General features: G+C 45.8%; 1 long non-coding RNA gene across 1 annotated transcript; it reads left to right on the forward strand.

Moving 5' to 3' along the window:
- Positions 1 to 9,081: 9,081 nt before the first annotated feature.
- Positions 9,082 to 9,467, forward strand: LOC121736701. Its single transcript, XR_006037058.1, has 3 exons — positions 9,082 to 9,103; positions 9,275 to 9,334; positions 9,413 to 9,467. It is a non-coding gene; the product is annotated as an uncharacterized LOC121736701 (long non-coding RNA).
- The last annotated feature ends 772 nt before the right edge of the window (positions 9,468 to 10,239 follow it).

Here is a 10,239-nt window from a genome sequence, read left to right on the forward strand (position 1 = left end):
CATCCACTACACGGTAGCATTCGCTGTCAGTTTTACCACAGTCATGGCTGTAACTGATGGATAAACTACCGTGTAAGAGCGTGGCAGACGGTTGCATGGAGTTGATTGACGAACATCTGGATATTTTGATTTTTGCTTCACGCAACCATCAGTCAATAATTTTGAGTGAGTGTTGTCACATCTGACAAAATAGGAAAAAAATTAGAAACGTATACCTTTGAAAATTTTGGCTTTGACTGACATAAAACTGAAGAGAATTGAGTGACCGACTAATATAATTCGTCAGTCCATCAGTCACCATCAGTCAAACATAATTCATGATTGACGGAATTTACTGTCGCTTGTTTGAGCGTGTAATGGATAGCGGGGCGGAGCGTCCGAATTTTTCTGATCAGAAATTTCGGATAATGTGCGGCCGGGCTAATCGTCAAACAAAAGATTATATTTTTTCTTCAATTTTCTAATGCTATTTCTTAAATGCAACACTAGCACTATTTTGTTTTACGTGGTACTTTTTTAATTTAAAGATTTTTTTTTTAAGAAAATGAGTAATTTTAGTCATTTATTTTTGTTATGACCTTATTTTCTTTTTATTTAGTTCAGTAAAAAAATTGTTCGTGTATATAACATTTTTAAATACCTGAGAACAAATAAAACACGATCTTTAGGTATAGTCTGGCAAGAAAGTGAAGAAATTAAAAAGTGGCAACATCGTAGTGTCATCCCTTTCAAATTATTAATCTAGAAAAAAGGGATGACACAGCGATGTTGCCACTTTTAATGACATATCCTGTTGATAAGCTTATTGAAATACGCGAATGAATTTTGTGAATTTTTGAATCTTCATCTCATATGAATCAACTTCTTCGATGTCACTAATGAGCGCCATCTCTTGGCGGACGAGCGTCAAAAACAAGTGATTTTATATCGATTGTGCCACAAAAACGGCGGCTATATTTCGTAGTAATGGTGCAATAAAATTTGATTTGTTCTATTCCAATAATGTTTCTGAGATGTGGTTTATTTTCTTTGCATTTAAATGATGAAGCGCCCAAATTAGAATTACGAGTATTTTTGTTCTACTTTACGATGCATCATCATTTTTCGTGCTCGAATCTGTACTGTCTACCACGCTGCTAATGGCCGTTGGCAATTTTTAAAACGATAAATGAAAAGCGACAGTCGCCGAAGGTCATTAAGATCGTGGCCAACCTGCACCTGTCATCTACAATGTAAATGTGTATTTAATGTATGCTAGTCAAGTGTTAAGTTGTATTCAGGGTTTATGGACGTACAGGCCGCGCACAATTTTAAGATTGGTCGCCAAAAATGACCCTTTTTTTAGGTATCTTTAGGCCAGGCGCGCACTAGCGGGCAGGTCGCGGTGGCCATCGAAAGTATGGTGTGGCCGCTGGCCGCCGTGCGGCCAGGTGAAACCGAAGACCACGGTCTTCGGTTTCATACTAAGGTCTCGATCTCGATGGCCGTCGCGACCTGGCCGCTGCGGTTTGGCCGCTAGTGCGCGCCCGGGTTAGTGTGATAAAGGTGTTTTTTCTTCTTTTATTAGTGGCTAATATGCACATGCGTCGAGTTTTGAGGAGCGATCTTAATATTGCGAGCGGCCTATAGTTGTATCGTACAAAAGTCTGCACTAGTTCGACCACTTATTTGTAAGTTAGTCAGAAATATAATTTAATATCAATAGTTGGTAATAACATTCCCACAAAATATAATAGTCTCAGAAAAAAATACCTTCAATATTCTGATTTCAAATTTTAAAAACTTATAATAATACAACTTGTTACAGTATAACAACTTACTAATGAAAATATTTACACGATACATAAGCTATAAGATGTTTTGTTATTGTCTGATGTTAGAAAAGTCACATGCCAGAAAATGATAACATATTTTTTATAATCTTCTTTCTATCTATATCAATGAAAATTAATTTAAAATGTTACTCTCGCTAAAACTCGCGAACGGCTGAACCAATTTGGCTCTTGAAATATTCGTGAAAGTCCAGGGAAGGTTTAATTAGGAGGGAAATGTCATCAAGTTAATAATATGGCTTATACATTGTGTAACTATTTTTATTAGCAATTCCATGGCGAAGGTACTCTCGTCATAGTTGCTGTTCGACCAGGCAAATGTAATCTCACCCACACATACTTAAAGGTTATCGCACATTTATCAGCGTCGCGCACGCACGCGCCGAACGCGCCGCATTTTAGAATTCGTTGTATGAAATGATGTGAAACCTCGCACATTCGTCCGCACCGTACACGCCGCATTTCGTACGGCGCGTACAGTACTGACAAATATGCGATCAGCTTTACTGGTAATAACACCCCTCTTTTTTGTCGGGGGTTAAAAAGGGAGTTTTAACTATGCTAATCGTTACAAATATTTTAATCAAAAGGTAGTCGTTTGGATTAAAATATTTGAATCAGCAAACTTGACAGTAAGTCATATGGTCGAGCTGAAACTTTGCCGATTTTTAATATACTTACTAATGTTAAAAGGTACTTTGTCAACCTATTTATTATATCGTTGTTTGTATGAAGCGCGTATTCCGTTGACTCATATCAATATTTTTATGCCCAAGAACCGATAATTCAATTTACTATCAGAAAAAAATATTCATAGGCGGATATCAGACCTACGTTATTTGGTAGGGTTCTGTCAAGTCATCAATAAGAATATAATTTATTTAATATAATTTATTGTGCACAAGAAACCTTTATATGCACAGTAGGGCGAACACAAAGAATCTGCTTATTTCTAATAAGGAATCTCTTCCAGCTGCCCTAAGGAGAGAGATAGGATTAAGGCAGCAGATAGGGCGTGCATATGTCGCAGCCGACTGGTTTAAATAGACGTTCAATTAAACAGCTAGCCCTTTGACTGAACAACGCCATTCAATCACACGGATATACGTCGTTTAGCCGACTTGTTGACTACAACGTTCAACACTACAGCTAGACGACGCTTAGCTAACTGGTTTGTTTTTGTTTTGGTGCCCCCCTTTTATTTGACGGCGGTCGCCGGCTGCTGCCGCAGCACGCTCGCTGCACTCGCTGGGATCCCTCTGTGTTGTGGTCTAAGTTCTAACCTAACCAACTTTTGGACTTTCTTGTTTGTTTTTGTTTTGATGGGGGGCTGTGCCCCCCGAACCCCCCTTTCGGGGGTGGCTGCGTCTGTCCATTTCATAATCCCGTAATTTCTCCTCGAATATTTGTTGAAATTTTTATTCACTCGTATGTGCCTCCACAATTTTTGTCTCTTTAATAACACTTGTAACTTTTATTAACTACTTTCTTTCCGAAAAACAACCACAAACACCAACAAACACCTGCTAGTTGACGCCATATTGTAAATAAAACGCACCTAGCGCCACAGCGGTGCGCGCTGAACTACTTCAATTAGACGGCGGCTTTTGAATCAGCTGTAGTGTTGAACGTTTTGAGCGACTAAAATATTCAATATAAAAGCTAGACGTGTGATTGAATGGCGTTGTTCAGTAAAAGGGCTAGCTGTTTGAACGGCTATTTGAACCAGTCGGCTGCGACACATACATCCTGACTAAATAAAGTAGGCTCCTTATCTGCCTATGAATGAATTCCTCCGATAAAATGAAGTCCTACGTGCTCCGCTACCGTAGTTTAGAAAATTACGTTATTCACACACACACATATTGTATGTTACGTTTTGCTAGCCGTACATATTTTAACTGTTAAACATTTCTGTTAAAGTTTTATTGAATGGAAATAATATTATGTAGATGTAGGGTTAATTCAGACCGCAACGCGAAGCGTAGATGTGCATTTCTAGTTTTTATTTTTTATGGATTTGACAGATTTGCAAGACGTCTCACGCAATTAAAATCTGTCAAATCAATACAGAATTGCATCTACAACGTCGCGTTGCGGCCTAAAATGACCCTAAAGGTGAGACCGCACCAAGTGACATTACGCTGCAGTGGAGTTACGCGACACTAAACGGCAATTGTATGGAAATTGTCGCGCTAATGCAGCGCGGTATCGCCTAGTGCGATCTCACTTTGACCATTTTTATACAAATAATGTAAATGTACAAAATGCTTACGTTAGTTTCGCCGTCCACACATTTTGTTTAGCGCCATCTGTCGGGCGCGGACACTAAAATTGTGTAATATTTTTTAGTCAAAATCAGCCCCGACACGAACCACTAGGTATTATAATAACGAACAATTACTATTTGAATGAAATATAGATGAAAACAAAAATTGTTAAAAATCTTAGACCCAGTCAGTGCACGTTTTACAGAATCTTTGTCGTCATTTGCATAATATTTCATATCGACTCTGGTTTAATATGCAAAATTGAGTACTTATCTATAGCACAGTTGTTTTAAAAGAGGACTTTATTTTGACTGTGCTAGAGTCCATAATCAGAATGCAGATGGCGACGAGACCTTTCTGTCGACAGTGCACTTAGGCCCTCAGAGAACTGAGTTATGCAAGTTTTTTTTTTCAATTTATGTTTGTAAAAAGATAGTTCTCTAAGGCCAAGAATTGCATCCGGCATTCTACCTCTGAGTAAATTCGTTAAGTTCCTTCAAGTATTGAAATTAAATTCAAAGTATCACATAAGGATCTTAATTATATTTAAATGCTTGAAATAAATGAAATTTCCTATAAAAGGTTTTTTATTCGCTCTGTTTTTACCCGACTGCCGGGAGGGTTATGTTTTATTATCTAAGAAATAATAAGGCTATGTAAAATTAAACTAGAAAAGCAAATCAACCCAATTTATTATTCTACAAAGTAAGAGGAATGGTCACAACGAGTAAGATACTAAAATAAAAACTATAAAATAAGAATTAAAAGATTTTAATTTACAGACAGATGGAATTCACAACAGTGTTCCCAGTGGCGTAGCTAGGTAACCGAGGACCCAAAACTAAAAGTAGGGTCCCAACCAACGGTGACAAAACTCGCAAGACGTAAATTTGATGTGTGCAAAACCTTCTCTGTGCCAACTAACTTTTGCAAGTTATTAGTTAAAATTTGTAGACTGTAAATTGGAGGTTTGAGTGCTGAGCATGGAAGCCCCGGGTACCACCCCACTTTGCCACTTAGTAGCTACGACCCTGAATGTTCCCTTATTTTTTTGGTCCATAGCCCGATAGTAAATTTCGTATATTGTTGTAGGGTATAAGCTTTGGCGGCGACGCCACCTCGCAGGCGCAGTAGCAGTTCTTGGTTCCTTCCGGGCCTTTCGGCATGATAAGCACTTTGAATTTCAAGTCTGTCTGTATCGCTTGTAAGCCTGGAAAAAAATATTTTTGATTATAAATAAAAATTACTACACACTATATAAATACTACAAAGCGAGCAGTACGGGCCTTATCACGCTGGCGATTAGCGAGCGATTTGAAAGCAACACGACTGCGCGGCGTGCACGCAGCTTGCCTTCGGCGTTTTGGACACTCAGCAGCAAAATGGATTTTGACGTCACTACCTAGACGAGTCTACTATATATAATAATCTGTGTAGACGAGTGTACAAAATGGCGTCCACGCCACGCCGCGCAAACGCGGCGTGTGCGCTGCGCAGTCGCGTCGCTTTCAAATCGCTCGCCAATCGCCAGCATGATAAGGCACTACATGTATTAATTTATCTTTATGCAGTACAATTTCAAAAGTTCTTTAAGAGTGACTTGCATGAACTTACTTTAACTATAACAAATTTATGAATCTCTGGCTTAGTCAATAATGGATAACACAATTTTAACAATTGTTAAAATGACACCATATTTAACGATACCCGTAACTGCTCGAATTTGGTCGGTTATGAATTAATATGTAAACTATTTACCTGACCCACCGCAGATATTACCAGGTCCATTATTGCCAGGACCTGCTGTTCCGGGACCTGCTGGAGTAGCCAATGTACCGTCTGTAGATCCTGGTGGATTTGCAGGTATCATTGGGCCTAATCCTTGGCCTGGTGGAGTTGCCGGTGTACCGTCACCAGAAACAGGACCAGTTGGGTTTACGGATGTCGTTGCGGGCGATCCTGGGCCTGGTTGTGGAGTTGCAGGTGTACCGTCACCAGAAACAGGACCAGTACCAGTTGGGTTTACGGATGTCGTTGCGGGCGATCCTTGGCCTGGTGGAGTTGCAGGTGTACCGTCACCAGAAGCAGGACCAGTAGTAGTTGGGTTTACGGATGTCGTTGCGGGCGATCCTTGGCCTTGTTGTGGAGTTTCAGGTGTACCGTCACCAGAAACAGGACCAGCTGGGTGTACGGGTGTCGTTGCGGGCGATCCTTGGTCTTGTTGTGGAGTTGCAGGTGTACCGTCACCAGAAACAGGACCAGTACCAGTTGGGTTTACGGGTGTCGTTGCGGGCGATCCTTGGCCTGGTGGAGTTGCAGGTGTACCGTCACCAGAAACAGGACCAGTTGGGTGTACGGGTGTCGTTGCGGGCGATCCTTGGTCTGGTTGTGGAGTTGCAGGTGTACCGTCACCAGAAACAGGACCAGTACCGGTTGGGTTTACGGATGTCGTTGCGGGCGATCCTTGGCCTGGTGGAATTGCAGGTGTACCGTCACCAGAAACAGGACCAGTACCAGTTGGGTTTACGGATGTCGTTGCGGGCGATCCTTGGCCTGGTTGTGGAGTTGCAGGTGTACCGTCACCAGAAACAGGACCAGTACCGGTTGGGTTTACGGATGTCGTTGCGGGCGATCCTTGGCCTGGTTGTGGAGTTGCAGGTGTACCGTCACCAGAAACAGGACCAGTACCGGTTGGGTTTACGGATGTCGTTGCGGGCGATCCTTGGCCTAGTTGTGGAGTTGTAGGTGTACTGTCACCAGAAACGGGACCAGTTGAGTTTACGGATGTCGTTGCGGGCGATCCTTGGCCTGGTGGAGTTGCAGGTGTACCGTCACCAGAAACAGGACCAGTACCAGTTGGGTTTACGGATGTCGTTGCGGGCGATCCTTGGCCTTGTTGTGGAGTTGCAGGTGTACCGTCACCAGAAACAGGACCAGTGCCGGTTGGGTTTACGGATGTCGTTGCGGGCGATCCTTGGCCTGGTGGAATTGCAGGTGTACCATCACCAGAAACAGGACCAGTACCAGTTGGGTTTACGGATGTCGTTGCGGGCGATCCTTGGCCTGGTGGAGTTGCAGGTGTACCGTCACCAGAAACAGGACCAGTACCAGTTGGGTTTACGGATGTCGTTGCGGGCGATCCTTGGCCTAGTTGTGGAGTTGTAGGTGTACTGTCACCAGAAACGGGACCAGTTGAGTTTACGGATGTCGTTGCGGGCGATCCTTGGCCTGGTGGAGTTGCAGGTGTACCGTCACCAGAAACAGGACCAGTACCAGTTGGGTTTACGGATGTCGTTGCGGGCGATCCTTGGCCTTGTTGTGGAGTTGCAGGTGTACCGTCACCAGAAACAGGACCAGTTGGATTTACGGATGTCGTTGCGGGCGATCCTTGGCCTGGTTGTGGAGTTGCAGGTGTACCGTCACCAGAAACAGGATCAGTTGGGTGTACGGGTGTCGTTGCGGGCGATCCTTGGTCTGGTTGTGGAGATGAAGGTGTCCCGTCACCAGAAACAGGTCCAGTACCAGTTGGGTTTACGGATGTCGTTGCGGGCGATCCTTGGCCTGGTTGAATTGCAGGTGTACCGTCACCAGAAACAGGACCAGTACCAGTTGGGTTTACGGATGTCGTTGCGGGCGATCCTTGGCCTGGTGGAGTTGCAGGTGTACCGTCACCAGAAACAGGACCAGTACCAGTTGGGTTTACGGATGTCGTTGCGGGCGATCCTGATCCTGGTTGTGGAGTTGCAGGTGTACCGTCACCATAAACAGGACCAGTACCAGTTGGGTTTACGGATGTCATTGCGGGCGATCCTTGGCCTGCTGGAGTTGCAGGTGTACCGTCACCAGAAGCAGGACCAGTACCAGTTGGGTTTAATGATATCGTTACGGGCGATCCTGGGCCTGGTTGTGGAGTTGCAGGTGTACCGTCACCAGAAACAGGACCAGTACCAGTTGGGTTTACGGATGTCGTTGCGGGAGATCCATGGCCTGGTGGAGTTGCAGGTGTACCGTCACCAGAAACAGGACCAGTTGGGTGTACGGGTGTCGTTGCGGCAGATCCTTGGTCTGGTGGAGTTGCAGATGTACCGTCACCAGAAACAGGACCAGTTGGGTTTACGGATGCCGTTGCGGACGATCCTTGGTCTGGTTGTGGAGTTGCAGATGTACAGTCACTAGAAACAGGACCAGTACCAGTTGGGTTTACGGATGTCGTTGCGGGCGATCCTTGGCCTGGTGGAGTTGCAGGTGTAACGTCACCAGAAACAGGACCAGTACCAGTTGGGTTTACGGATGTCGTTGCGGGCGATCCTTGGCCTTGTTGTGAAGTTGCAGGTGTACCGTCACCAAAAACAGGACCAGTCGGGTTTACGGATGTCGTTGAGGGCGATCCTGGGCCTGGTTGTGGAGTTCCAGGTGTACCGTCACCAGAAACAGGACCAGTTGGGTTTACGGATGTCGTTGCGGGCGATCCTTGGCCTTGTTGTGGAGTTGCAGGTGTACCGTCACCAGAAACAGGACCAGTTGGGTTTACGGATGTCGTTGCGGGCGATCCTTGGCCTGGTGGAGTTGCAGGTGTACCGTCACCAGAAACGAGACCAGTTGGGTTTACGGATGTCGTTGCGGGCGATCCTTGACCTTGTTGTGGAGTTGCAGGTGTACCGTCACCAGAAACAGGACCAGTACCAGTTGGGTTTACGGATGTCGTTGCGGGCGATCCTTGACCTTGTTGTGGAGTTGCAGGTGTACCGTCACCAGAAACAGGACCAGTTGGGTTTACGGATGTCGTTGCGGGCGATCCTTGGCCTTGTTGTGGAGTTGCAGGTGTACCGTCACCAGAAACAGGACCAGTTGGGTTTACGGATATCGTTGCGGGCGATCCTTGGCCTGGTGGAGTTGCAGGTGTACCGTCACCAGAAACAGGACCAGTTGGGTTTACGGATGTCGTTGCGGGCGATCCTTGCCCTTGTTGTGGAGTTGCAGGTGTACCGTCACCAGAAACAGGTCCAGTTGAGTTTACGGATGTCGTTGCGGGCGATCCTTGGCCTGGTGGAGTTGCAGGTGTACCGTCACCAGAAACAGGACCAGTACCAGTTGGGTTTGCGGATGTCGTTGCGGGCGATCCTGATCCTAGTTGTGGAGTTGCAGGTGTACCGTCACCATAAACAGGACCAGTACCAGTTGGGTTTACGGATGTCGTTGCGGGCGATCCTTGGCCTTGTTGTGGAGTTGCAGGTGTACCGTCACCAGAAACAGGACCAGTTGGGTTTATGGATATCGTTGCGGGCGATCCTTGGCCTGGTGGAGTTGCAGGTGTACCGTCACCAGAAACAGGACCAGTTGGGTTTACGGATGTCGTTGCGGGCGATCCTTGCCCTTGTTGTGGAGTTGCAGGTGTACCGTCACCAGAAACAGGTCCAGTTGGGTTTACGGATGTCGTTGCGGGCGATCCTTGGCCTGGTGGAGTTGCAGGTGTACCGTCACCAGAAACAGGACCAGTACCAGTTGGGTTTGCGGATGTCGTTGCGGGCGATCCTGATCCTAGTTGTGGAGTTGCAGGTGTACCGTCACCATAAACAGGACCAGTACCAGTTGGGTTTACGGATGTCGTTGCGGGCGATCCTTGGCCTGGTGGAGTTGCAGGTGTACCGTCACCAGAAACAGGACCAGTTGGGTTTACGGATGTCGTTGCGGGCGATCCTTGCCCTTGTTGTGGAGTTGCAGGTGTACCGTCACCAGAAACAGGTCCAGTTGGGTTTACGGATGTCGTTGCGGGCGATCCTTGGCCTGGTGGAGTTGCAGGTGTACCGTCACCAGAAACAGGACCAGTACCAGTTGGGTTTGCGGATGTCGTTGCGGGCGATCCTGATCCTAGTTGTGGAGTTGCAGGTGTACCGTCACCATAAACAGGACCAGTACCAGTTGGGTTTACGGATGTCGTTGCGGGCGATCCTTGGCCTGGTGATGTTGGAGGTGTACCGTCATCAGAAACAGGACCAGTTGGGTTTACGGATGTTGTTGCGGGCGATCCTTGGCCTGGTGAAGTTGGAGGTGTACCGTCACCAGAAACAGGACCAGTTGGGTTTACGGATGTCGTTGCGGGCGATCCTTGCCCTTGTTGTGGAGTTGCAGGTGTACCG

The sequence above is a fragment of the Aricia agestis genome, chromosome 19, assembly GCF_905147365.1.
Source record: "Aricia agestis chromosome 19, ilAriAges1.1, whole genome shotgun sequence".
NCBI lineage: Eukaryota > Metazoa > Arthropoda > Insecta > Lepidoptera > Lycaenidae > Aricia > Aricia agestis.